This window comes from Manis javanica, chromosome 6 (assembly GCF_040802235.1).
Source record: "Manis javanica isolate MJ-LG chromosome 6, MJ_LKY, whole genome shotgun sequence".
In the NCBI taxonomy this organism is placed as follows: domain Eukaryota; kingdom Metazoa; phylum Chordata; class Mammalia; order Pholidota; family Manidae; genus Manis; species Manis javanica.
The window spans coordinates 28642989-28670089 of NC_133161.1; the positions used below are offsets into that span (position 1 = coordinate 28642989).

At 36.4% G+C, this 27101-nt stretch overlaps 2 long non-coding RNA genes across 2 annotated transcripts in view; one reads left to right on the forward strand and one right to left on the reverse strand.

Moving 5' to 3' along the window:
- Nucleotides 1-13752, forward strand: part of LOC140849869 (uncharacterized) — a 44848-nt gene extending 31096 nt beyond the window's left edge. Inside the window, exon 3 of the long non-coding RNA XR_012132161.1 lies at nucleotides 13545-13752. This is a non-coding gene — a long non-coding RNA (uncharacterized lncRNA). The remainder of the gene's footprint in view (nucleotides 1-13544) is intronic.
- Nucleotides 1494-26784, reverse strand: LOC118973396 (uncharacterized). Its single transcript, XR_005062703.2, has 3 exons — nucleotides 26482-26784; nucleotides 3472-3587; nucleotides 1494-2184 (listed from the first exon to the last, which is right to left on the reverse strand). It is a non-coding gene; the product is annotated as an uncharacterized lncRNA (long non-coding RNA).
- Between the last annotated feature and the right edge of the window lie 317 nt (nucleotides 26785-27101).

Sequence of the window (27101 nt, forward strand, 5' to 3'; positions counted from 1 at the left end):
AGGTCCTCACCCATTTTTTAGTCGGGTTATTTTATTTTATTTTTTTGGTGTTGATGTGTATGAGATCTTTAGATATTCTGGATGTTAGCCCCCTTTTTGGAAAAATCATTTATGAATATATTCTACCATACTGTAGGTTGCCTTTTTGTTCTTCTGAGGATGTCCTTTGCTGTACAGAGCATTTTAGTTTGATGTAGTTCCACTTGTTCACTTTTGAATTAGTTTCCCTTGCTGAAGGAGCAGTTTCCAGGAAAAAATTGCTCATACTTATGTTCAAGAGACTTTTGCCTAAAACTACCACTCTCCCTAAAGCTTTCTCTTCATTACTTTATTGTACTGATGTCTTCTTCTTTTGTTCTTTTACTAAGTGTGGTCTCCTGTTGTACTCATATTCTCAAAAGGGAATTATGTGGCCACAGTTATCCCCTGACCAAGCTACAGCTTCTTTAACAGGTACAGTTCTTAAAAGTTGCTAAGTCAGGTCTTTGGGTCAGGCATTGATCTGTGCACGATCCATTATGGTCTGGCCAGGTGGCCAGGGGCATGTGATACAAAGCATGGCAACAATCATGCAAAACCTGATTCAAGCCAATTCCTTGAGCATTACACAACCACTCTGAAGTGTTGGTGTTGCTTGCATTGGGTACACAGATACATCACATACATTGTACATTTGCATTGGCACGATTAGAATTAAAGCTATCACTACAGATATGCCTTGGCAGAGCACATAGTGAAATAATACACTAACTGGCACAGTCAATCCAAACTGGCTGGGCTGGAAGGCAGAGCAGTCTATGATACTGGCTTCAGCTTCCTAACCAAACTAAAGGTTTAAAGACTGAACAGTAGCAGATTGTGACCTGTTGTGTATTTGTGAGATCTCATCTGTCATAATTACTATATCTTCTAAATATATTTCATCACCATCAATGAAAGCTCATACTTTATCTAAAATGACCAGATAATATCACCACTACCAGGATCCTGGACCATAGCCAGTCTTCTGGCATTACAGTGATCCTCGATGCAACCCAACACCACTGTGAACAGGATGCTGAAGCAGCTGTTGCAATAAGCTGAAAGGAAGAATTTGCAATCATTGAGCAAAGGAAATATATAGCAAACTGTACAAAGTATGTACAAGTAATGCAATCATGCCTTGAACAAAATATGATCTTTTTAGTTGACTTTAATTGTAGAAATTAAGGCAGACTTGGAAATATAGTAGTCATTTCTCAAGAAAAAGTTCTCCTTTGATAAAATTTTGAAATTTGCTAATTTACCTATGTAATATTTGTGTCAATTACCCAATGTGGGATTTTAGTATATGCTATTTTTCAAATCACCCTTGTTGATAATTGAGACAAAAGAGCTAGGGTTAGGAATAGAAAAAGGAGTAAATCAGACAGTAGAGAAAGAACACTTTATTTTGCAGTTAAGGTTGAAAAGATAAAGAATGTTAAAAAGAAGAAAACTTCATTTTTAGAAAAGACATGAGTAAGCTGGGTCATATACAAAATAAAGCTGATGGAGATGAACTAAGGATATGGGGACAATGGAAGCAGGGAGGAAAGGATTGGGATTGGCATGTAGATGTTAGCATCTCTAGCCATCAAATCAGAAAGGCATTAAACAAAAAAGTCTTGTCGCTGTTATGATGGCAAATTTATTAAGCGATTAATGATAATACTGCCTTTCTCCTCCCCCCCATCCATCAAAATGAATCCTGCTTCATCTCATCAGTTCTCCCCTCTACTGAGCTCCAAAAGAGGTACTGTTGTGTTCCACTTGTCTTTGGGGATTTCATGATGAACTGCTGCAGAAGGAATGTGTGCTGAAAGGGAACAATTTGAATACTAGAGCAATTTCAGGATCAAAACTTTCAAGAACGTTTTTCAGAGGAATTTTGGACAGAATGGCATAGAAGTTACCTTGTGAGAGAGAAGCAGATGAGTGAGGGAACAAGAATTTTAAACATTGCCATAGAAAAATGTTTCTTTTAAGGACTCTAAGAAACACATGTGAAGAGTTTAAATTATTTTTAAATGATCTCTTTGGTTGTGCTCTGACTGCTTTGCTGACCTGATGCTGGACCTCATGGACTATGACTCCATAAACATTACCCTAGATTGTACATAATCTTCAATTTAATCCAACAGCTGTGCATATATCTTTTAGAAGCTGCAGTAAAGAGAGAGAGACTTGTTAGTGATTTAGGTGGTAAGCAAAACAAAATAGTGCAGAACAAATTCTTAGTTGCTTTCATTGATCATTATTGATCTTATCCTTAGTGATAATTTCTTCTCTTCTTTTTGTAGGGAATACAAATGTATAATAGCTTTAACTGGTTAATTTCTGACTTCAGTTAACTCTATTCTATTTTTCTTAACTATAAATTCTCCTACACAAGAATTTTCAAAGATATGACCTCTACAGTTGGGAAGATACTATTATAGTTTCAAATTTTTATTTTTCACAAATTGTATTTTTCACCTCAACTGATTAGTTTTGTTTCTCTTTCTATACATAGATTTCAGATGCGCAGACATATCAACATACAAATAGCCAAACATGTATACAGATATCCTCACTGACCCCAGTCTTTTCCTCCTCCTTTCTCTCACTCTGTGTCTGTCTCTTGTTTTTCTGTCTTTCTGGACACACATGTACACATACACACACACTTTCTTTTTTCCTTGGCACAGCTGAAAACATGACAATAAAAAAGATTAAAAATGCATATCTCTTGGCCAAAGCCAAAGAGTTGATGGCAGTTCTTCTTTAAGCTCACCATTTGGCTATTATTAATAGGATTCTGTGGTTTAAAATATGATTAGTAAAGGCATACATGTCATGGCAAAATGTATCTTGAAAATTGCCTCAATCCGAGCTGAAAAAATTGGATAAGAAACACAGCTACAACTAATGAGCCTAGCTTCCAATGGCTATATTTATAACTACTTCTATCTCAAATATATATAAAGACTGTCCATGCTATAAAATACTCCAGGGCAACCACAGCATTGCGTTAAAAATGGTTGAGCCCTGCTGGAGAAGCACCTATTTGAAGGAGTGCCTGATCAGGTCCAGCCCAGAGCTATGTGCTATTGGAAGCTGCTTCTCCCTTCAGTTTTCCTGTGCAACGGAATCTTCCTGAAGGTGGTGGGACCAATCAATCTGCACAATGAAAGATACTAAGGATACCTATTCCCCCAAGTTTTTGCCTTTCCACAAATGCGGACTAGTTAACCAAGGTGAGTTCTTTACTCTCCCTGAAAAGAGCCTTTCTCTACACCCAGATCCCTAATTTGTCCTGGCAAATCCCATAGCAGCCCCATCAGAAAGTTTCCTTGAGGTATGCTCCACACGTTCAGTTCAATTCTACTCATCACACACCTTCAAAAACACAATCTTTTGCCTAAACCTTAATCGTACTTAAAAATAACTTTTAGGAAAATGATTTCCTACCTTAAGAATGAAGAATGAGTGAAATAACCTCAGATGGAGTTCTAGTTCTTCTCCCAGCCTTGGGCAGAAAGAGTTGTATTTAAGGTCCCACTCCAGAACCTCCAGAACTTTGGAACCTTTGATGAGGGAGAGATGCAGAGTCACAGGTGAGATCCTCTTCTTCCCTCCTCAGGGCACATCATTCAAGTTCCAGCAGCTTTGGGTTCTCCCAACAACACACTCGCTGGGTTGAGGATGACTGCCCAGCTGAACTAGAAGCATAATCTCTCATTCTTTGGTCATTACTCTAACGTGAGTGTGTCTGTCTAGCCTTGCTTCCCAAAGCAGCTCACCTTTCCATCAGCCTTCTTGTTTTCCCCCATTTCCAACTTTGTGTGTGTGTATGATATTTCTGGGAGCAAAAATAAATCCCACCATGACATTTAATTATGACCTCCATTAGGCAGCCATGACACTCAGAACCCCACAGTGTTTTCTACAATTGATTTTTGCTGACCCAATCAGTAATTTCCACCTCTTGCAAGGATTTGAGGCCATGATATGCTATGTAAGTTGAATAGGATTTGAGTGTGAGAGCTAAATCTAAATGATGCATGGGCAACTCTGCCTCACCTCCTGTGTTGTTTGGACTTTCCCTGCTGTATCAGGATTGCAAGCACTGGGAGGCTGAGACATTCCACAGATCCCACCTACTTACATAAACTGTGAGTTACTCAGGTCTGAATTTCAGTCACTGCTGAGTAAGAGACTAATCCTCTTCTATATGATTAACATGGCATTGATGAGTCACTGAGTTAAATCCTATTTTCACTATGTTAAGTTTAAACCACTTACATGAATAGGGTATCTGTATCAGCACTTTCCCCGCTGTCTAAAAAATCATTCTATAGTATTTTACATTCTGTGTTCTCTTTTCTCAATTAAAGGGTTGTTACTAAACAAGGATAACTAAATGTAGGCTTATAAAGTCCTAACATGAGAATTAACATTATTTACAAATTTTTATTTAGAGAAAATGAAAATTTCGTGAATTACCTTGGTTTATATAAGAAGCCCATTTTATCACATATCCTATATTTTGGTGAAGTTCCCGAGGAGTCAATTTGCTAATGGAGAAACAGACTCATGATAATTTTACTTAATCTATATTCATTTGCAATATATTATAAAATTTTTGAAAGTCACAACTGGAAATAAATAATGAATAAACCTACATGCTAGCAATATTATATTTTAGATAAGCACATTAATTCATTGATACATTTCTTAGGAAACATTTAATGCATGCTTAGGTATTAATTTTAATAATCACATTGAGACAGTAAAGTATATTTAAGAGTGCTTTACTTGAAAAAAAATTTTTTTGCAGGATGGCATATGATATTATTTGCTTGATATTTGTATGGATTGAGGCCCAGGCTAACAATGGATCACATAATCAGTTTAAGGAGAGAAAAGTCTAATGAATGTCTATTCTTGATGGCCTCATTCTATGTTACCTCTTCTTTCTAAAGTAATTTTTCCATTTTCTTAACAGATGCATATAACATGTGCCTTCTTGTATATCTTTTGTATCTTATAACAATTATTTGTATTTTTTATATTACTTTATCCTCAAAGATTCAGTTTTTATGTCATTAAAATTGTCATGTATGGATGGGGGGAAAAAGATAGTGGTGTGAGAAGTGAGGCAGAAATCTCCTCCCAAAACCACACATATTACGAAAATGCAGAAAATACAACTATTTCTAAAACAGTGACCAGAAATAAGATTGCACTAGCCTGTCTACATCTGGGAAATGAGAATGGAAAATCTACATCATGGAAAAGGGTAAAGTAACAAAGCCATAACCCAGTGGGACCTGAGTACTCCCCCCACCCCAGCTCACTGGTGGAAGAGAAACAGAGCAGGGAGGGAGTAGAAGCCCTGGACTGCTAAATACCCAGCCCTAGAAATCTGATCTGGGAGCACAAACACACATTGCATGGTGCTCTGGAGATCAGAGGAGCTGAAAAGCAAAGTCAGAGCCAGATTCCAGCTGCTAGGGGAGAAAAGGTTCCCCATAACTGGCTGCTCTGGGACAAAAGAAAGGTGGGCACTTTGAAAGACTTCCCAACAGTGAGAGGGCTGCTAAAGGGCAAGGATTACACAGAGCTTGCTGCTCAGGAGAAGGAACAGGTGGACAAAATTGTCCTAGCAATTTTGGGAACTTTCAGGAGCTTCAGGTGCTCCAGACCACTGGCTGGCAAAGCAGCCCTGAGGCCCCCACTGTGACAAGTAGCCTGCCATTCCTTCCTCCCCTCCAGCACCTGTGCACACACCTGCAGCCCCCACCATCATGCCAGGCCAGCTGGAGGATAGCTCCACCTACTGCAACTACAGTGGCTTAACACAGAGGCTGATCCTTGTGCATGGGGGTAATTGGCTCTGACAGCAGAGGCAGACACAGTGACAGGAAGCAGGAAAGGGCTCTGTCCTCCCAGCAGTCACCAGACCCACTTACCTGTGACACCCACCATTGCTCCAGGCCAGCCAGAGGGAAGCCCACCTATAGCAGTTTAGGGCCTTAATTCAGGGGCTGCTCCCTGCACACAGCCCACTGGCCTTGACAGCAGATACTGGCTCTACAGTTGGGAAGCAAGAAAAAGCTCATTCTTTAGGGTAGGCACTGGCACTGCTTGCCTACGACCATTACTCCAGGTGCTGGGCACCTCTAAAGAGCAGAGTTTCTGGGCACTAGATGGCACTTCCTGCACAAACCTAATATTTCTCATTAGCCAATAGGATTATGAAAAGGCAGAACCTTTTTCAATCCAAAGTCCCTCAAGCACCAGAAAGAGGGCTCAGTAAAACTGAAATCACCAATCTTTCTGAAAAAGAATTCAAAATAAAAGTCAGAAGCATGCTAATGGAACTATAGAAAAATATTCAAGAGCTAAGGGATGAATTCAGGAGGGAGATAGACACCTTGAAAAGTACTCTAGCTGAAATGAAACATATAATGGAAGGATTTAAAAGCAGATTAGATGAGGAAGAGGACATGGTAAATGGAATAGAAATTAGAGAACAGGAATACAACAAAAAAGCTGAGGCAGAGAGAGAAAGAAGATCACTAGGAATGAAAGACTATTAAGAGAACTGTGTGACCAATCCAAATGAACAATATTTGCATTATAGGGGTACCAGAAGAAAAAGAGAGAGAAAAAGGGATAGAAAGTCTCTTTGAAGAAATAATTGATGAAAACTTCTGCAATCTGGGGAAAGAAATAGTTTCTCTGGCCATGGAAGTGCACAGTTCTCCCAACACAAGGGACCCAAGGAAGACAACACCAAGAAATATAATAATTAAAATGGCAAAGATCAAGGACAAGGACAGAGTATTAAAAGCAGCCAGAGAGAGAAAAAAGATAATCTATGAAAGAAAACCCATCAGGTTATCATCAGACTTCTCAGCAGAAACCTTACAGGCCAGAGGGGAGTGGCATGTTATATTCAATGCAATGAGACACAAGGGCCTCAAACCGAGAATCCTCTCCCCAGCAAGATTATCATTTAAATTTGAAGGAGGGTTTAAACAATTTCCAGATAAGCAAAACTTGAGGGAATTTATCTCCCACAAACCATCTCTACAGTGCATTTTAAAGGGACTGCTCTAGATGGAACTGCTCCTAAGGCTAAATAGCTGTTACTGGAAAAAATAAAACCACAGTAAAGGAAGTAGACCAATTAATTACTAACTAAATGCAAAATTATATCAGCTAACCACAAAGTCAGTCAAGAGATACACAAAGAGTACCTAACATATAAAGAGTGGAGGAGGAAGAAAAGGAAGGGAGGAAAAAAAAGAATCTTCAGATTGTATTTGTAATAGTGTAATAAGCGAGTTGAGTTAGACTGTTAGGTAGTAAAGAAGCTCCCCTTGAAGCTTTGGTAACCACAAATCCAAAGCCTGCAATGCAATAAGTACATATCTATCGATAATCACTCTAAATGTAAATGGTCTGAACACACCAAACAAAAGACATAGAGTTACAGATGGATAAAAAAACAAGACCCATCTATATGCTGCCTACAAGAGACTCACTTCAAACTCAAAGACATACACAGACTAAAGGTGAAGGGAAGAAAAAACATGTTTCAAGTAAATAATAGGGAGAAAAGACCAGGGAGATGCAACACTATTCTTGTACTGCTACAAGAACAGAGTCATAGATCAATGGAATAGAATAGAAAGTCCAGATATAAACCCACACATAGATGCTCAATTAATATATTATGAAGGAGCATGGACATACAATGGAGAAAAGACAGCCTCTTCAATGACTGGTGTTGGCAAAACTGGACAGCTATACATAAGAGAATGAAACTGGATTACTGTCTAACTCCATACACAAAAATAAATTCAAAATGGATCAAAGACCTGAATGTAAGTTCTGAAACCATAAAACTTTTAGAAGAAAACATTGGCAAAACTCTCTTGAATGTTAACATGAGCAACTTTTTCATCAACATATCTCCTCAGGCAAGGGAAACAAAAGTGAAAATGAAAAAGTGGGACTACATCAAACTAAAAAGCTTCTGTACAGCAAAGGACAACATCAGTAGAACAATAAGGCATCCTACAGTATGGGAGAATATATTCATAAATGACATATCTGATAAGGTGTTAACATCCAAAATATATAAAGAGCTCACACACCTCAATACCCAAAAAGCAAACAACCCAATTACAAAATGGGCAGAGTATCTGAACAGACACTTCTCTAAAGAAATTCACGTGTCCAACAGGCACATGAAAAGATGCTCAACGTTGCTGATCATCAGGTAAATTCAAATTAAAACCACAATGAGATTTCATCTCACACCAGTTAGGATGGCCAACATTCAAAAGACAAGCAAAAATGAATGCTGGTGAGAATGCGGAGAAAGGGGAACCTTACTTCTGTTGGTGGGAATGTAAAGTAGTTCAACTATTGTGGAAAGCAATTTGGAGGTTCCTCAAAAAACTAAAAATAGAAATACCATTTGACCCAGGAATTCCACTCCTAGGAATTTACCCTAAGAAAACAAGACTACAGATTCTAAAAGACATTTGCACCCCTATGTTTATTGTAGCACTATGTACAATAGCCAAGACTTGGAAGCAACGTAAGTGTCCATCAGTAGATGAACGGATAAAGAAGAGATGGTACATATACACAATGGAATATTATTCACCCGTAAGAAGTAAGAAATCATACCATTTGCAACAACATGGATGGAGCTAGAGAGTATTATGCTCAGTGAAATAAGCCAGGTGGAGAAAGACAAGTACCAAATGATTTCACTCATTTATGGATTATAACAACAAAGCCAGAACTGAAGGAAAAAAACAGCATCAGACTCACAGAATCCAAGAATGGAGTAACGGTTACCAAAAGGAAAGGGGTTGGGGAGGGTGGGTGGGAAGGGAGGGATAAGGGTTTTCAGGGGTACTATGATTAGCACACATAATATGGGGGGGCTCGGGGATGGCAGCATAGCACAGAGAAGACAAGTAGTGACTCTACAGCATCTTACTATGATGATGGGCAGTGACTGTTACCGGGTGTGTGGTGGGGACTTGATAATAGGGGGGAATGTAGTAACCACAATGTTGCTCATATGAAACCTGAGCATAAGATTATATATCAATAATACTTTAATAAAAAAATTGTTATGTACTCTTAGTTTAATTTTTATTTTTTCATTAATTCCCCTATTTTAAAAACCATGACACAACTTTGCTTGGTCTTTCCAGTTTGAAAAATATTATGAAACTAATTATTTAACAAAACTGTATCCTTTCAGCTGCTACTGACAAAAGAATGGATTTATTTCCAGTGTACATCAAAAATGAAAACTGAACAAATACTAACAGCTGCCAAGCCATCAACTTTCTGCTTATGACATACAAAATATACATTTCAAAGGGGCAGACATATGGGCTTTATATCATGTTTATGTAGGCTTTTGTGAATTAAATGCTACAAAAACTCTTCTATCCCAGACTATAGTTACATCTTTCACCTTCGGGATATCCATAAAAATTATTGGATCAGGTTTTGGTAGAGTTAATATATTCCACTTAATCGCAGTATGTTTTGTAGTTACTAGAAAATATGTTCCAGTTTGTTACTGTTTTCTTTTGAGATGTAATTTACATACAGTGCAAATCAGTATTTTTGCATTTTGAAAAATGTACCACAATCAAGATAAAGTACTTTTCCATCATTCCCCCAAATTCACATGTATCCCTTTTGTCATTATTCTTTCTCCCCATACTCAGTTCCTGGCATGGAAAATCCTTCCTGACTGATTTGTTTTCTGTCCCTATTGTTTTGCCATTTGCAGAATGTCATATAAATAGAACCAGACACTATGTAACTTCTTGAGTTAGATTCTCTTTACTTAACATAATGCATTCGAGATTCATCAATGTTTTTATGTGTAACAGAAGTATATTTCTTTGAATAGCTGAGTAAAAGTACACTGAAGGATGTACTAGTTTGTTAATCCATTCACCAGTGAAGGTCGTGTAGCTAGTTTTCAATTTTGACAGTTACATAAAACTGCTATAAGCATTTGGTTTATTCTTATCAAACTCTTAGGTCTCCATTTAGAATGAGGATGAATTCATAGAAATGGGAACAGTGTAACAACTCACTCTTATCAAAGCATTACAATATAGTTCTTTTGGAGATATTTCCTCGACAGAGAATATATTACCTATGACCAAAGTATAGGTAAATATTTCTTGACTGATACCTGTCATCTAGGAATTCTTTACCACTGTGGCTTAGGCTTAGAACATGATCCTACATCCATTTGGGACTCAGTTGTCTTCAGGTTCCGTAACAAGGATATAAACTATTAAAATAATTCCATGTTTATCTTTAAAATAACAGTGAAGCAGTATGACAGGAATCAGACGACTTCTAGCTAAGTGAAAAAGAATTTAATGGCAAAGTGATCAGAGATGCTTAAAATAAAGAAGGATAGTGTATTCTTTTTCTAAAGCAGCTGACCAAGACTAAAATAAATCAGTGCTATGTGAAGCAACGCAAGAGAGATTTACCTATACGTGTGCAACACAGATACAGGACTGGGGCTGTGTCTTTCAAGCTATGTAGTACTCCACATCATTTAGCTTGGTGTTTTGTGCATAACGGCTTCAATAAATGATTTTTTAAAGATACATTTATATATATATATATATACAGCATGACCCCAAGCACGGAACATCAGTGCACCATGCTGTGCCTCACTTTACTTCATTCTCTACAATAATAAGTCATATCTTTTGACTTGCCAAATAATTTTCTGTCTTCTTTCTATTTTTAGTTCTCTATGCCCTAATTCTTCAGACACATAATATGTACAGGAATAAGTAATTTATATCATCAAATTAATAATGTTTAAAATGCCTCCTGACAAGTTGACTATTTTGGAGCAATTCTTTCACAGTGAAATAAAAATACAGTTAAAAGTATTAAGGGAAAATAATTTAGAAATGAAAGCAGTTAAGATGCTTTGTGATATTTAGGATCTATAATAATCTTCCTTTTGAACCTAAAGTTAGTATTTAATTATCATTAGTTGAAAACTTTATTCTCCCACAAAATTAATATTGAACAAATATTTAAAGAAGGGGAAACAAATGAGCTTACATGGATTAGCATATGACTCAATCTGATTTTGTTTTAGACAAACTGATCATTAAGGGAAATACTACAGGCAAATTAACTACAGATGAATTACTTACAGAGCCATGGATTCCACAGTTAAGATTATTATTTGGAATACTAATTACACAAAATAGTTACTAAGCTGAAATCACCTCAATGATTTATTACATAGAAATGAATAAAGAGAACCTGTAAATATTTGCACATATTTATTGAAATGTTTTTAATGGCCAAAATTATAAAAAATTTGAGTGTTATTTCAATACATCCACACAATGCAGCTATTCAAAAGTGTGAATTCTATTTATGTTTATTGGTTCAGAAGGATGTATATGATGTATTTTTAAATGAAAAAACCATATTGTATATTAATATATGTTGCTCTATCTTTGTAAAAAAAAAAACAAAACCTGTGTGTGTGTGTGTGTGTGTGTGTGTGTGTGTGTGTGTGTGTGTGTGTGTGAAAGAAACAGAGAGAGGGAGAGAATGTGAGGAGGTATGTATGCACTGGCCTGTATGACCATGAAGAAATGAAGGTCAACTATTAGGTGGGTGGAAGAGTATTTAAAACATGGGTAGTACACTTTCCTTTATCTTTGTATAACTCTTGCCTGGTTCTGTTGCTATGATTGGAGTGTGTTACTATTATAATTAACAGACATTTAACAAAATTAAAAATTTTAATTGCTGTCTCAGGAAACATCAGTTTATTTATCTCCATCTCTAGCTCTTCTTTCCTGCAGCAAATCCATGGCTGATCAAGGAAAAGTTGTTAATAACCGCTTACCTTTGATAATTTAAGGACTCCTTGCTTAGAGGCATGGTACGAACTAGATGCCCTCTCAAGTTCGTTTTGACTCTGAACATACATACATTCATATGAACATATATTCATCTACATTAAATTATGGGAAACTATAGGACACATTTTAGCCCAAATGTTAATGTCGCATATAACTATGCCTCTATAGAATTAGGGAGTATTTTACAGTGGAAGTAAATGAATGACAGACTTCCAAGTTTTGATTTAGAAAACTCCCATGAATACATATACAAAAAAATTGAGAATCCTTCATTCCAAATACATATATTTATGTAAAAGCAGAAACATATGTACAAATTGAGGTAGAAATAAGATGGTGTGAGAAAATTATGAAGCCAGTTGCCATTTTAAAGCAATATTATGTAAGACCACATTTATAACTTTTAATTGCTCTTTAATCTTACTCCTGTGCTCTCTCATTTCCTTATATTAATATAACCTTTCTACCTCAGAAATTCTAAAGTATTCTAAGCAGCCTCTCTACACTACAAAATTAAGTTTCAGGAAATTAGTAAGTAAAATAATGAACGTATTTTCTTTCCTTTTTTCTTCAGAAAGAAATGAGAACAGAAGGCACTAGAGATAATTTTCCACAACAGTTTTAATTAACTTAAATATGGAATGAAATTAAGGTATTCTACAAAGAAAACTAAAGCTGTATTATTCTCTTCCCCATCACACCAGGTGATCACAGTTACAAAAACATCAAACTCTAGTTCAATCACTCCCCCTTCTGAAACTGAGTTTGGGAGGCAAGGATCAGATCTCTGTGTTTCATAAATATTCCTGGTATAGCATCTTCTATACAACTATATTCAATAATTCAATATATATGGATTAAAAATGTCTCCTTGTAAATGTTTTCTTTGAATAACACAAGAGTATAATAATAATAATAATTAAAAAAAGATCAGTACTTGAGTCCTGGATGACAAAGAGAAAATAAAATCATTGCTCTCTTCTTCCTCCCTCTGATTTCCGAATGACCTAATTTCCAGGAAATTTACAGATACAGATCTCCTCTGTATATGATATTCCTGTATATATGCAAACAACCCGTTTGTTATGGAGGAATGTGGGATATGGTCAAGTTCTCCTCTGGGGATGAAATGATGGTGCCTGATACATAAGAAACCAACTTAGAATGGTCTGCTTATCGTCTTCTATAACTATATGACTTGGTAACTTAAAAGTATGACTTGATGGAAGATCCTAATCATATGGTAAAGGTCTTGGGAATTGGTTCAGAGTATGGACTTTGTAGTCAAACTGCTTGAACATATGTTTCTGCTCCACTAATTACTAGCAAGGGATGTTAGTGCGTTAGTTTCTCTAAACTCAGCTTCACCATTCTTGCTTGCAGTGCCTAATTCATAGGATCATGAAGAATACATAAAGGGTTGCTTGCAAAGTGGTTAGCAAAGTACCTGACACATAGTCAATGGTCTGTATATGATAGCTATTAATAATATAAGTTCAGGGCCATTTCTCACTGAGCTAGAATGATTGTTTTGTTCCATGTCTGTATGTCTGTATACTTCAGTTTTTTAGGTCCTGCAGTAAATTGAAAAAAAGAAAAAAGAAGAATTAAAGACTGAGATCGTTAAACAGAACTAGAGCTAATTTGCAGACCAATTAGGCCAAGGGAAATCATGACCCTAATGTGAAACATAATGGAAAATACCCTTCAGAACTGCCATGGTTCTTGGGAAGTAGTCAAAGATGACGACATCAAAGGAGGATAATCCAGAGACAACTACTTGTGATTCTTCTGGAGGATAAAAATAGAAATTCCAGGTGATTTAACCCATCTTTAAAATTTTATTTCTTGAGACTGCAACTATGAGGAGTATGAGATGTGGAAATGGTTATGAAGTATTTTTTTGCTTCTGTCTGTAATAGCTGGTTTCTGTGAGCCAGAAAAAGAGGTAGAAGAGGTAAAAAAGTTCATAGGAAAGGTTAGAAAGAGTGAAGGGAAAACTTTATTAACCAGCATTTATGAATCAACTAATATGTGCTAGGCATTCAGCTAGGTGCTTGTTTATATTACTTCACTCAATCCTTTCATTAACTGCATAGGGATGTTCAGTCAGGATAGGGTAGGTTATCCTGCAGTAACAACTCTTGGTGGCTTAAAGCAGCAAGATTTTAGATCCAGGTAATTCCCAAAAGCAGCACTTCTCCATGTGGTAGCTCAGACTTGCAACCCCATCTCATACCAACACATGCTTCCAAAATTGTCCCAGAAAATAAAGATACTTCTGGAAAGTTTCATAATGCCAATTAATGCTTCTTCCCAGAAATGACAGATTATATCTTACCAGCCAAAGTAAGTTACAGCAACATTCCTAACCATAATGGGTAAGAGAATCCAATTCCCTCATAATGCACAAGAGGCAGAAGTACTGGTGAGCAACACTGATGTATATCGCAAAAGGGGACTTCCTGTTTTGAAGATGAGAGATTTGAGATTCAGAAATGTTAACAACTTTGGTAAAATCACCCTGTTCTTACAGTGGTGTATGGGAATGCAAAACTCATAAACCTATATTCTTTCCGTTGCATCATATTGCTTCAGATATATTCATTTGCTCATTTATATTAATGTAAAGCACATATTTTCCACTTAAATCCATATAGATATGAGCATTGTAAGTTATTCCACAGCCAGTTAAACACAGGTAAGTACATCAGTTATTGTAAAAATTACTGCTATTATAATCATGTACTTTGGAACAAGTTCTTATCCATTGATATTAAGATAAACTATTTTCAATTTGCAGTGTTGACACATTATTTACTTGTTTTGCTTTTGTTTTCTAAAAGATTTTAGTACTCATGTATCCTGAAGAAACCTCTGTTGTACACATATAGGACAGTAAATCCATGACATGCTGTTCAAAGAAAGGGCACCAATTAGGCTAAGAACATTCTCTAAATTCAAGGAAGCCTTCTCCACATTTGAGCATGGTCTATGGATCAGTGAAGACAGTAGTTCAAAGGGACTAGTCAGTTTAGGAAAATAAGAACCTTGGTTACCCATTATATTTGCCTTTGTAAATAAAGTACAGTGAGTTTCCCTTTGATCTTAAGAAGATAGTTCAGCATGCTATACATAGCACAGACATGAAAGCGGATGAGCCTGCTTAAGATGAAATATGCCACCAAGTGATATAACGCTTTCAACTCTTTTGAGCAGAAGCAGAAGTAATCTTAAAAATAATGTCCTCGCTTTGCAGTATTTTCATGGGGCTTTTGTCATTAATTTCAGGTTATTTTTTTATTAATCTGAATAAGCAATGGGCACTGCAGAGAAAATGTTGTAAAACATTAGGCATAAATATGATCAGTGATCTATGATCAGTTGCATATATGTTTCCATTTCTTGGGAATTACATCTAGCTTTCATGTTATTTCATCAAGAATCCCTGCCATCTCTACTCTCTGGCCAGGACATTACAGTTTTTAAAATTAATTAAAAAATGCCTCCATGTCCTTATATTTTATCTTCCCCCAACTGGTTGACATGACTTATCTTATTCTTGGTAGAGGTTGGTGCATTTAAAAAACAGAAAATAGGATAAAGTTACATTATTGTGTTTGCCATTTCAGTGACCCATTCTCAGCTTCTGGTAGATTTCTTCTGATGCACTTGCCTCCTCGAATGTCAAGTTTTATCCTAATTTTTAACAAATCCAGCCCCAGGTTTTTGCTAATATTTAGGTTACATTCTGATAGCTGGCGTTTTAATCCAGGATTTGAACCTATGAATGAATCCCTATTGGAAGAACTTGCACCACAGGTAGTAGATAGCAAGTAAAAAGAGGTTCTGAACAGCATGCAGCAACTCCCACAAGCAGTCTTGTCACTTGTTTGGAAAGTCACCTGTTTGGAAAGCTGACCCTGGTTGAAGGATAGACATAATACATACAATGATTCCTACTCTTGCTTTGTAGCTGTCGATGTTATGGTCTTTGTAAAAGTTTACTGAAGGAACCTTATTTTTTAAAACCCTAAAGTATCTATAAAGTTTGGGCTTTCAGTATTTATAGGACCCCATGTTTCTTTGACAATTAAAACAAAAGGACCTATTTTTCAATTGGGTCATTATTGTAAACAATATTTTCCATTTTTTAAGAAATTATTCCAAGTAAATTAAAATTATGTTCCCATTTGATCATGTGTTTCTTGGAGATTAAAATAAATTTCTAGTTTTTTAAAGATTAGAGGAAAATTACATATGGATAAACACAGAACTGTACTTTCATATCTATAAGACAAACATGGTAGGGAGAATGATGGCCAAAGATGTCTCTGTTCTAATTTCTGGAACTTGGGAATGTTACCTTGCATAAATAAACAGACTTTGAGGATATGATTAATTTTAAGGACTTTGAGATGGGAAGATTATCCTGCATTATCCAGGTGGGCCCAACTTAAACGAATCCTTACAGAATCTTTCAAACAGGAGAGAATCAGGGAGAAGAGTGGTTACAGAGATGAAGGAGGTCTTAAGCCAACAAATATGGATGGTCTCTAGAAGCTGAAAAAGACAAAGAAATGGATCATCTCTAGGGCCTCCAGAAAGGCACGCAGCCCTGAAAAAATCTTGATTGAACCTAATAAGAGCCATGTTAAACTTCTGAGCTTCAGAATTAAGACAAGAAATTTGTGCTGTTTTTAAGTCTCTTAGTTTGTGGTAATTTGTTATGGAAACAATAGAAAAATAATACATTATTTTTGATACCAGGAGTGAAGTTTGACCCCATATGCAATATACAATATACCAGATATTATTTTTCTTTAACTAGAGAAAAATAAAAGTCTAGCAATGCGATTTAATAACAAATTTGGAAAACAAAGCTACATACACAATTTCATTTAATAACTTTCTGTGTGCAGCAGTTATGTTTCTTTCTGGTTCGCAATGAAAATAATTTATTGGTTTTTTCTAATTAAATTTATAACATAAGAAGATTAATACAGAAGAACAAAACCAACACAAACCAGAAGCCATCTGAAATCTATCTTGAGAAATCTTCCATTTAATGGTTGCCATTTGACACATGTATATTTTCACACATATACATACATGCACATGAACAAAATGTTACATAAATGGAATCATTACACTTGCCATTTTTATAATGGATAAATTATTTTTGTTTAAAACATTTGTATAGAAAAATATTAAAACATACAACTAATGTATACATAATAATAAACACCTGTGTCCCCACTACTCAGTGTGAGGAATAAAACATTTAACAGTACTTAGAAAGTCCCCTGTGTACAATTCCAACTGCATCTCCCCTCATTTGCTTCCAGAAGTGACCACATTTCTTACTTTTATATTGATCTTCCCTTGCCTAAAGAACAGATTTAGCACCTATGGATTTATTCCTAGACAATTATTTTTTAGTTTTGAGAAACTGAGCAGCAAGTCTGATTTATGTGTAAAAATAAAGCATTTAGTGCTATTAAATAAAGGTTCCTATGAAAATGTAAACAGAAAAGAATCTCTCAATCTCATAGTGCAGTTTAGCTCCATGGAGTCTATTCGGTACCTATCTTATGATTTGGGGGGACTGAGTTATCCTTCATGAACTTGGAATTGAGGGAATTAATATTGAGATATGATAATGGATCATAGCAAAGACATGCAAAGAATGTTTCGAAAGGGAGAGTAGTTTCCAGACCCACGAAACTTAACATTAACCTCATTTGATATATTAACAGAACTTATGGGAAAAAAAACAACAACCCTGCAAATGAGGCAAGGGATTGATATGCAGTAAACGAGTGGAAAGATGAGAATCACAGAGGCATATACTCCTGGTGCCCATCCTGACCCAATCAGGGACAGAAGCAGTTCCCGGTACTCAACCCTTTCCTGACCCCATGGCAGATCAGGTCAGTCCTTCTTGAGCAGGTGGATGTTGCCTAGGCATGGGGCACTTACTCCCTATTCTTTGTGTGGAAGAATTCCCTGGCCCCTCTTGCCACAGAAGAAATGTCTTACCTAGTAAGTGAAAATTGGAAGAGAAAAATGTCACTCTTTGCTCACCTCTCTCTCTCCTCTTTGAAAGCTAGCCTTCCCACAAGATGCTTGCATTTTGGCCTATTTACCCATAGTCATGGGGTTGGCTGTGGGGTAACTGGGATTGAGCAGCTGTACCAGTGACAATGTTAATGGTCTCATTCAGTGAAGAAATAGCATCCAGTGCGCTTAGCTGCATAGCTAGAGCTATGCCCTTTATCTAGCCCTTGTCAGTACTAAAGCTGACATTTTGAGCTTCATCTGTTTGATCCAAATTTGCCTCTTAGTTGGTAACCAAACTCTCAAGGTAAGAAGGGAGGCTATCCAACTTCTTTAAACCCCAGCAGATATATCAGAATGTCTCGTGCTGATGTCATTCACTAATCATCCAAATCATATATTTAATTCCTCTTTTTCTGATTCCATATTCACTAGACAGTCTTCAGATAATAACTTGCCTCTGCATGAGATTTGTTTATAGGAAAATAATGTGTGCACCAGAAGATTTTAAGTGCCTGACTTCCTTACCAGCCTGATTTCTTCTTGTAAATTAAGACATTGGCATTTTGATACTTTATTTTTGTGAGGCTGGTTAATGTGCATCTGTCCTTAGGAGATGTGTCTGTCAATAGAATGACCTTGGAAGTTGTGAGCAGAAGTGGTCAACAGAGCTCCAAGGCATTTCAGCATTTTTTTTTTTTGCCATGGAGAGTTGGGTGGTTTGAGTAATGTGAGGATACTTTACATTCAAATGTCTTTACACCTAGATGTAAATGCATTTACTTAAGAACCAAGGAAAGCAAAATCCATTTAAGAGGGATGGCCACCTGGGTGAGAGTTGCAGACTCTAACCTGCCTTGAAAATTAGGTAATGGTGTGATTCACTCCCAATGAATATGAGCCACATGAAATTTTCTTCTTTCACCTTTGAAGTCCTTATTATAGTCTGCTCACATCTGCAGAGTTCAGTGCACTCCATCCCTGTCACAGACAGGATCCAGTTTCACCACAGGACTAGCCTCAGATCATTGAAAAGCTGAGAAAGCCACTGCAAAAGTTAAATGCCAATATAACTCCTAAAATTTTGTGAGATGGTGTGTTTCCTTTGTGCAAATAATGCTTCATCTCTGGAAAGATTTAGACTTAATTGTAGAAATGTTTAAGAGATCCACAATGTAATATTAATATTTTACACTAACTATTAAGTAGCTATAATGTATAAGAGACTTTAACTTGTACACCATTTTAAGTGTCTGATTGAACTGATTTAAAATTGTGCATCTAGACTGACCATAGTTAATTTTGTATATAATATTTGAACATTTAAGAAAACTCGAAACCATTTGTAAAGTTTCATTTATTAATTTTATACATTTTGCTTAAATACTTGAGAAAGTTTGTTAAAATAATTTATGTGTATATAGAAAGAAATTGAGTCTATTGAATGTATTAATGCAATTTAAAATGTTAAAAGCAGTTTAATTAACAAGGTTTATAACTGGTTTCTTGTAGTAATGAAGGGCCTCCTTTAAAGTGACTGAAGATTTGCTAGCTTTATACATGGCATAATCAGGTTTATAAACTGAACTGACAACTTAAAGAATTAATGCTTGTTTACTACTTATAGGTATATTTGAATATTTTAAAAAGTAGCAACTTATTAATGATTTTTTTTTCTCTCATAAGAAGCAGTCTGGAGGAGCCAAAATTCTCATTTAAGAAGAGTCACTTCTGATGGCAAAAAGTTGAGACCAGCGTCTCAATTAGGCTGTGGTAAATTCACTAGAGAATGCCAGCTTTGGATGGCCACGTGGGATGGGGAACTGGTTTTTAATATACTGCATTCTGACCACAGTATTGGCAATTTCCTTACTTTTTGGGAACTTCTGCATTTTTTTTTAGTGCTTTATTAAAATAACTTATTTCCTTAGTGTACTGAATATTTAAAACAATGTACTGAGATTAAAGCACATACTTTAAGTAATCCTGGGTTCTTAACGGTTCTCAAGCAAGTTAGCTCTGGAAATAATGAAGGCAGGTTTACAACTTTAATGATTGAATTTGCCTAACTTCCTAATGACTTTCCATGAGTTTTCACTTCACAAGATCTTCTGCCCTTTACCTAGGTCCCACTGTGATGCATAAATAAATAATTGGTTATCAGTGTGGCAAGAGGAGTTACCAATGGCAATTGGTCTGAATTACAGCTCAGCTTTATAAGAGTTCTGAAACTTTGGGCAAGATATTCAACCTCTCAGTCTTCTCATCTGTTAATTGGGGATGATAATACCTTCGTTATAGGGTTGTTGCAAAGCTTAGAGATATTATATGAAAAGAGTGGGTACGAAACTGGTCATCACAGAGGAAGATGTGATTCTTATGGGGCAGTATGAAAACAAAGCTGTGTATGTGTTGTTAGGTGAGAAAGAGTTAATTTCTGCAGTGGGTTGAGTGTGTGTGTGTGTGTGTGTGTGTGTGTGTGCAAGGCCAGCTGCCTTGACAATGTGCTGCTACAGTGAATCATGGCTGGTCACCAAACAGGCTCCAAAGACCCATGTAAAGTGCAATGTTAGGCAATGATCTGCAGAGTGTAAATTATACCCTGCAAGAACTCTGACTCAGACTTCATGAGGTTGAAGCTCTGGCCTCAAACAGTCTCTCAGTGATCACATATCCTATACCCTATGGAATGAGGACAATCTCTAAGCCCAACAATTGTCCACATACCTTTTAGTCTCCTTAATTTCTTAAGGTCCCTTCATTCACTAGCCACACACTCTGGTGTTAGCTTTGTTCATATAGCCAGTGGATGCTTCAGGGTTTCCCCCACCCTTGAATATTTGATGCAAATTACCAGACATTGCAACTCTTATGAAAACTATCAAAAATATCTTCCACATACTGTTGTGGTTGATGAAATTCTCAAAGTGGCATTTTATATCAGGCCCCAATACTAAACAACATTAAGAGAATCAAATACAATAATCTAGAATTTATTGAGAGAGAGAAAGGGGAGCCAAAGATGTTGACAATATTTGGATACAAAAAGAGTACGGTGTTTTTTTAGGGAGTTAGGTAAAAGGAAAAAGATCTCCATTGATAGCCCTACTGAATTTCACTGTGTTTCAGTGAAGTCTTCATACATCTAAAGACACTCTATTTAAAAGAAATAGAATTATAGAGATGGGGTCTAATGAATAACAAGAAAGCTGCTGACCAATTCCATTAAGTAAGGAACATTGAAATCAAATATTTTACCATCACTCCAAATACACCTGGTATACCAAAAGTAAAAATTTTCTAGTTGATAACCTATTCCATTGAATTCTTCCCCATTTGGCCTAGTGGAGGCTGAATCTTTTAAGTATTAAAATATTCATTGAATGACTAACTTTAAATTGCCTTCAAAAATGAGTTACACTTCTTATCATGATGTAGATTTTGATTAAAGTGATTTATTATATTATTTTAGAGAAGTTAATTTTTTAAATTTGAAAAGTATATTTACAAAATGCTTATCAAACAATTTAGACACTGAGGAGATGAACGATAGACACTGCTTTTAAAGAGGTTATAGTCTAGTGAAGTCCAAGGACCAAGAAATAATTCTGATACACTATTTACATGTTAAAAGAGGTTATGTACTGTGTTATGGGAGCATACATGAGGGTCACTTAATTTAGCCTGGCTGCTAAAGAATCCAGTTTTAGGCCTACTGTGTTGAAATGCCAGTGAGTTGTCAATAGAAGCTGGATGTATGGTGGAGCAAGGAAAGGTCATAGAGGAACTCTAGGGGCTGACTTCACAAGTACTACAAATCAAATGTCTCTAGAGGTACTTGTCACTCATGTGTAAATGCTGTTCTATTCCTTATGATTGATTTCAGGTGTATATGAAAATGCAGTTTAAATATAAATATTATTTAGGTTGGCTTAGGAATTAACCAAAATTAAGACTTTTAATGATATATTCGGTTAGGAAAATTTAGAGAGGAAGGGAAATATTCTAAGGAAGATAATAATTTCTAATCTCATTTGCAAAGAACCTTTTGATTAATTCCTATAACACAATCTACAAAGTTAATAAAAATTGAGTTACTAAAAATTGTGAAAGTAATGAAAATTTGGTCACAAAATTAATCTAAAGTATCAAATATTTCAGTTTAAATATAGTTTACTTAAGTTTTCTTCAGACCTATTTTAGAGTTTTATTGTGAGTTTTTTATTATAACTGATGTATGTTACTAGTAGAGAATTTAGAAAAATGTAGAAACAGAAAATTACAGAGAAGAAAATGAAAGTGCACATAATTTCACCTCTCTCATATTCCCTCCTCAATAATCTCTTAACTTTTGATAATTGATATTTACATACACAGATACACACACATACTGATGTGTATACATGTGAGTTCTCTAGTCTATTTTAATTTTGGAGATGTGCAAAATACTCCTGTGGTCACTAGTCCTTTAAATATAGAACAACAGTGTAGTTTAGTGAAAAGAACCCCAAATTGAACTATCAGATCCATTTTGTAGCTATACAGAATAAGATAAATTGTTGAACTCTGAGCTGGCTCATGCAGTTTAAAATTCTGGCTCTATCTTTATTGCCATGTAACCTTGGGCAAATTTATTTGCCATCAGGAAACTCAGTTCCCTTATCTGTAATAATAGGACAATAATTCCTACTACATTTTTATGAATAATGGATCAAGACCAAAAATATCGATGTGACTGAAACTGAAGAAGCAGTCCAGTGGAGAGATTGCCGTTTTCTTCTTCTTAACTAGGTTGGTGACAACAGAGCCAGGGAATGAGAGAGATTTGAGGCATATTTTGCAGTTGACTGATACAACTTTCCAGTAGAGTGAAAACAGTTTAGGCATAATAGAAAAGGACAAATGAAGGATAAAATCTAGGTTTCTGGTTGAGTAATGAACGAGTAATGATTCCACTTACTACTTACAGAGAAGTGGTGTGCTGTTCCATTGCTGACAGTTACATTGTGCACACAGAAGCTTGAGATAGCCTGTACATGATTGAATATTGAATCTGGAGTTCCCAGTGGAGGGAGTCAATGCTGAAGATACACTTAGAGGAGTTGTGAAGTTGTAAATGTAATTTAAACTTGAGAACTAATTGAGATTTTACAAGGGAAGAAAGAGACTGAGGAGGGAAAGAAAAGGAAGAAAAATAACCAGAAGGGACAGACTGGCTCAGGAAACGCAGCTGCTCCCCATTCCATCATCTCCAGTGCCCTGCAAGGAGAAAGAGCTCTTGAAATTAATCCCACTGACTCTTTCCTTGGTTAATTTGGCCGAGTAGGGAGGGGACAGTAAAGACATATACGAAAGCCTTAAATAGAAGCAGCTGCTGACTCTGGGTAGTAATATGATGACTATTTATTTAGCTTCAGTGGAATAATTTTGGTGAGTTTGATGAAACAGTTTAAAATATTCTTATGCTGACTGTATGTACCTTTATGTCTTACCAATTAAAAAAAATTACATGGATAGATTTACCATGTGGACTTGAGATGATTTTAGGGTATAAAAAACTTGGATATGCCATGTGTTGAGTTTGAATTAGCCCATTGAGCAGATATTACTGTTACAATTCTAAAGCACTCTGTGCCTGTTAATGATGGATGATCATTTCCCTTTGTGCTTTCCCCATTGTTATGAAATAAAATTAAATTATGTTGGCAATTTACATATATTATTCTGTAATAGTAACTGATTTTTTGTTGGTATTTAATGGAAAGCAATAATTTAATAAGCCAATGAGAGTTTAAAATGATTATTTTATGAAGTAAGGGACTTTTCTTCATTCTCCTTATTCAACCTGTAAGCTTGGGGACATTTTTTTCCTTTCTTTTTTTCTTAAGGAATGAAAGAGATGAAAATCTACAGCATCCCCTGTTATGGGCTGCACTGAAGTTACTAAGTTAAAAAACAAGTTCAGCAAGTTTTAAAGAAAAGACCTGTTAAGCAGAAGGCAAATATTTTCATTAGTGCTGAGTGGAGAAGGGAAAGTTTCATATAACACATCAATGTTCGATCACTTCTCACCTGAAGGCCTTTTAAACTCAGAGATGAGAGGGAGAAAACAAAATAAAGAATTGAAGTGAGGAGAATTTATGTCAGCAAAACATTTTTTTCCTCACAAAACACAGAAAGAAGAGATGTTATTTTATTCAGCACCTTTGTACTTTTTCTTAGAAGAGAAACTCATCAATTATTTTGGATATGTTTTTGACTAGAATGGAACAATTAAGGATAGCAACTAAAAAGAAGATGCTAAATGTAGTAATAAAGATCGGGAAAGAAAGTACATTGTTTTAGCACACTGCATGGTGTGTAATGTGCTGGAGATCCAGGTGGCTTTTCCACTCCTGAACATCATCTAACACCTAGATGGCTCCCAGAAGGCTTTATTTACCTCCTGGAAGGACTGTGATGTCTGGATGTGCTGGAACTGAAGCAACACTGTGGTGGGGGGCATCTATAAAAGAGGAATTTCTCCTGATGTGGCCCTAGAACCGGGGAACTGAGTTGGGAAAGTGGAGAGTGAAGGTGTTCTGTTTTAAACCCATGAGTGTAATTATTAGTGAGGAGAGTTGCTTTCTGTTATTTGTGGTAACTTCAACCCAACTCCAAAGGAAGCTCACTCCAGGAACATGAAAAATCTGTACAGAAAATGCTGAGGTCCCAAACCACTCTGATCATGAACACATTAAAGGAACTGTTATGCTGGCTGGAGGAAGATCCACTCACCCCTCTACGTACACCCCCTTCCTCCTCTTAAGGAAAGAAGGAAAAAGACAGTGGGAAGAAAGAAGGCACAACGACAGTGGAGTCATGCCATGATTTGCCTACATTACTAGAGCAACAGGGTTCTGCAATGGAGTAGCAGGGGCAAGGGAATAGACACTTGTGTCTGTAGAACAAAATCTAATGCTACCCAGAGACAGGGTGAGATTGGCTGAAACTTGTGGAAGGAAAGAAGGGTATGAAAGCTCACGGGCTAAAACAAACAAACCAAACCTATAGTAACTGTATTGTCCCCTCCTGCTGCAAACACATTCTCTCATGTTGGTGAAAACAGGCAGCACGTATCCATACAGAGGTTCTGTTTAACACGTTGAATGTCATTGTGACTCGGACACCAATAAATTAGAAGGGATGTTGTAAAGCCTTGGAACAGATCCTAGAGGATGCATGCTGCCCCAACCTTAATGCTTTATTTTCTAGACAGTGCAAGGACTGTGGGAGAGTGACAGGATAGCTGGGGAGACAAGGGCTCAGAGCAGCAGCTCTTTGCCATGTAGGTCAGAAGCATTTACTATTTTAATAACCTGTGTGGCCATATCAATGCTTGCAACATGAATATAAACTCTGACTAAATTAGAGAACAGTTCCCAAATGCTCCGCCCGTCTTGTAAACTTGAATCAATAGTGTGCAGCATTTTTTTTACATTTTAGTTCAATGAATCTAAGCATGTTTCCTTAATTATTCATCAAGTATTTATTTTACTAAACATCACTTTTGATGGTAGAAAAGATTTTAGAACTACTTATTTTGAAACTTTCTTTATACCTCAGATCTATAATCAAAATTAAATTATTATGAAGTGGCTTTGTAGGTCCAGATCAAAACTTCATTCATGTATTCAAACATTCCAATGTAAACATGCATTTGAAATATCTCAGGACCATTAAAAATAAAGACAGAGGAAGAACTCATTTAGTACAACCTTTCCAAGCATGATTTTCAAAAGGTAATCAGAATAGCAAATAAACTGAGCTAATCATAAATTATGAAAAATTATTAATAGGAAAGATTTCTTTTTTTTCCATCATTGATGCAAATAGGGAAGAAACTGACTTGGCTACAACTCAATTCTGCCAGCATGGCAGATGGAGCGGCTGTCCCAACCATCCAAAATCGACCATGCACATTAAATTAAACTACTTTCCAGCACTGAACTGGAGTTTGTTCTGCCCTCCTATGAGCCCTCCGTCGATTAAAGGCCATACATTCCAGGGGGCAGCAAGAACTTGTGATCCTGAGAACCAAGACTGTCCAATTAGGTGGCTCAGGGTTTCCCTGGTTATGAAAGGAATGGAAAAAGATATTAGGGAACTTGGAGAGTTTTCTGTTTGGGAGAATTATAGGCAGAATTTAGTCCTCTCTTCATGTACATTTTCCCAAAGAAAAAAACAGAAGACAATAACAACAACAAAATCCCATTGCCAGATAGATAGGTAATTTTTCAAGTTAGGCTTGGATCACCAGTGAGTGATACACATACAGTCTCCATGCTCTTGCTTCTACTTCAGCCGTCTCATTAACTCTTCCTCTTCTGATTCTTCCTTCCTTCATTTCAGTCTTCTTCCCTCCCATCCCAACCCAGCCTCCTCTTTCCCCTCCTCTCACCTCCCCTGTCCTCCTTTCTTCTTCCTCCATCTCTCAGCGTCTCTGCCGTCCTTGTTCCGGCTTCCTTCCTCCCGGGCTCTCTCACTGCTCTCAGGCCAGTCACACAACACTCCCCTAGCCCTTTCCCTCCTCTTTGAAAGCTTCAGCGCAGATAACGCGGCACAATGTTGGGAATTTGTCAGGGAGTTTTGTGGGGATAGGAGATAAGGTTGAATAAGAAATATTTTATGATGTGGGTATTTTTAAAGGTTTACAGTGGTAAAATATTCAGCTTCTCTACAGTTAAGATCATTAGAACAAAGTATATAAAATGGTACAGATTAAACTAAATGTGCTTTAGTGCTACTAACTAATTAAACTAAATGAATACTTATGATTTGTTTGATCATTTTCGCATCAAGAAAATTTCTCAAATGGAGAATAATTACAGCAAAAGCCTAATTAGATGCTAACAGGCCATACTCTTCTATTCTGATACATTAGTGATTTCTTTTGTGTTATAATTGTTGTATTCATCAGAGTAAGTTAAGTGTTGCTTTTCCAGGATTCATGCAGAACACTGCAATATGGGGAGTGTGACTTAAGGAAGAATCAGTATTTGAAATGAGTTTGATATTTCT